Raw genomic sequence first — 3108 nt, 5'->3', positions numbered from 1 at the left:
CTGAATGAGGAGCACAAGAGCGCACGTATCCGGTCCGTAGAGGGGAATGGCGCAGCAAGCGTGATCGACACCGAGCAGGTCCGGTGTTACTGCCTACCTGAGGCGAGTACACGAGAGGACACGGGCTCTACACGGAGATTATAGAATCTCGCAAACGTGTTAGGCGTCGCCCAGCCGGCAGCTCTACAGATGTCTGCTATCGAGGCGCCCCGCACCAATGCCCAAGAAGATGCCACTCCTCTCGTAGAGTGAGCTCTCACTCCGAGGGGGCATGGTAAACGTTAGGCCTGGTATGCCAAGACTATAGCCTCCACTAACCAGTGGGCAAGTCTTTGTTTGGAGACAGCCTTTCCCTTCTGCTGACCTCCAAAGCAGACAAAGAGCTGGTCTGAGGTCCTGAAGCTCCGCGTACGGTCCACGTAAATGCGCAAAGCGCGAACGGGACAGAGCAGAGCGATGGCTGGGTCTGCCTCCTCCCGGGGCAGCGCTTGCAAGTTCACCACCTGATCCCTGAAAGGCGTGGTGGGAACTTTGGGCACATATCCGGGCCGGGGTCTCAGGACAACGTGAGAGTTACCCGTCCCGAATTCTAGGCACGAATCGTCAACCGAGAATGCCTGCAGGTCCCCTACCCTCTTGACCGAGGCCAAAGCGGTGAGGAGCGCTGTCTTTAATGACAGAACCTTAAGCTCTACTGACTGCAGAGGCTCGAAGGGCTCCTCCTTCAGGGCCATGAGGACCGAGGGGAGATCCCAAGAGGGTAACAGGTGAGGGCGCGGAGGATTCAGCCTCCTTGCCCCTCTGAGAAACCTGATGATCAGGTCGTGCTTCCCTAGAGACTTACCGTCTACTGCATCGTGATGTGCGGCAATGGCGGCAACATACACTTTCAGGGTGGAGGGAGACAGCCTTCGCTCCAAGCCATCCTGCAGGAAAGAAAGCACGACTGCGATCGGGCATCTACGGGGGTCTTCCAGGCGGGAAGAGCACCAACCGACGAACAGGTTCCACTTCAGGCTGTAAGCGTGTCTGGTAGACGGGGCCCTAGCTGAAGCGATGGTGTTTACTACCGCTGGAGGTAGCCCACCTAGAACCTCCGCGTCCCGTCCAGGGACCATAAGTGGAGATTCCACAAGTCTGGACGCGGGTGCCAGAGGGTGCCCCCTCTCTGAGAAAGGAGATCCCTCCTCAGAGGAATTCGCCAAGGAGGGGCTGTCGCGAGGAGCATCAGTTCGGGGAACCAAGTCCGACTGGGCCAGTATGGCGCCACCAAGAGGACCTGCTCCTCGTCCTCCCTGACCTTGCACAGTGTCTGTGCGAGAAGGCTCACTGGGGGAAACGCATATTTGCGTAGGCCCCGAGGCCAGCTGCACGCCAGTGCGTCCGTGCCGAGGGGTCCCTCGGCCAGGGAGTAAAACCACTGGCAATGGGACGTGTCCGGGGAGGCAAACAGGTCTACCTGAGCGTCCCCAAAGCGTCTCCAAATCAGCTGGACTGTCTCGGGGTGGAGTCGCCATTCTCCCGGAGGGGCGGGCTGACGTGAGAGCTCGTCGGCTGCACGATTGAGCTCGCCTGGGATGTGAATGGCGCGAAGCGACCCCAGATGCTTCTGACTCCAGAGGAGGAGATGGCGGGCGAGTTGCGACATGCGACGGGAGCGTAGACCGCCCTGGTAGTTGAGAACGCGAATGCCCGCTTCCCTCAATGGAACGAGGGCTGCCTCCACAACCTTGGTGAAGACACGAGGCGACAGGGATAGCCCGAAGGGGAGGACCTTGTACTGATATGCTCGCCCTTCAAACGCAAAGCGGAGAAACGGTCTGTGTCGAGGGAGAATCGAGACATGAAAGTACGCGTCCTTGAGGTCCAGCACAGAAGAGAACCGAATGCCCCTGAACTTGGGAGGGCGCCGGGCAAATTGAATCGCATAGCCGAGTCTGACGGTTCACATGAGCCAGCGAGACGGCCTGGGGCATGCTAACCAGGCCCCCAGCGACCAAGCAGGCGGGACTAGGGAAACCACCCACGTACCCGCAGTGGGGCAGCGCAGTGGAACACAGGGACCCAACCCGGGAGGCTTCCGTGGGTGGGGTGGTGGGGTCTGAGTGCGCGGCGCCCCCAGGAATCAATCATTCAGCCTCGAGTGTTCGGGAGAAGGAGGAGTGCAGCCCGACAGCCCGACACTCTCGGCGGCCCGGGAAAGCATAGCGGTCAGCTCTGGATCTGACTCGGGCAATGCCACTCTACCTGACGGTGGCAGCGCAGCCGAATCCTCATCTCCAGAGCCTAGCTCGCCCTCCGATGCAGCGATCGACATCCTGTCCTCTGCCTGTGTCCCACACAAGATGCTGGACCCCGCCCTGTCCGAGGACCCAGCACACTCGTCCGGAAACCCCAGGTGGTGCGCCATGCTTGAGGAATGAGAGGCCCGCGGAGACGTACTCGACGGGGAAGCTCTCACTGTAACCCTCAGGTCTCCCTGACCATGAACCGAAGTAGCCCTCCGAGAACCGGAAGAGCTAGAGCGGGGCATGGCAAGGGGGATACCCCCCCCTTTACTGAGGAGGTATCTAACGTCGCGATGGTCATGTTCCCGCACTGAGAACATGACTCATCCATGAGCGCTGCTTCAGCGTGCTGTAAGCCCAGGCACGAGAGGCAGCGATCATGACCATCAGATGGAGACAGGAAACGACCGCATCCAGAAACGCACGAGTGGGAAGCCATCTTTAAAAAGACGCCCGTCGCTCGTGGCGCTCTTTTAGACATTTGCTCTTTTAGGAAAAAAAGGAAACACTCTTTTATAGGGAGCGCTGAAGCGCCCAGGGGAGGTCGTGGCGAGACTGCAGAATGGCAGCTGCAGCACGCCAAAGGTGAGCAGCACTGAATGGCAACCCCCGCTGACGCGCCGTAACACCAACGCCAGCTGTTTCTTCCAAACACTCGCGGAGATTCGTCCTGAGAAGGCTCGGCTCCGAAGCGAAAAGCTGATGTGCGTTTGCACGCGCTCTCCTTTTATACCCGCGCTGTGGGGCGGGGTGCGCGTGGCGAAACAAGCACGCCAACTGTCATTGGCTTGTTTAGTTTACACTCGAAGGTGATTGGGCT

The sequence above is a fragment of the Sinocyclocheilus grahami genome, unplaced genomic scaffold (assembly GCF_001515645.1).
Source record: "Sinocyclocheilus grahami isolate Dianchi unplaced genomic scaffold, SAMN03320097.WGS_v1.1 scaffold2788.1, whole genome shotgun sequence".
NCBI lineage: Eukaryota > Metazoa > Chordata > Actinopteri > Cypriniformes > Cyprinidae > Sinocyclocheilus > Sinocyclocheilus grahami.
The sequence above is the reverse complement of the archived record's forward strand: the minus strand, read 5'-3'. Positions refer to the sequence as shown.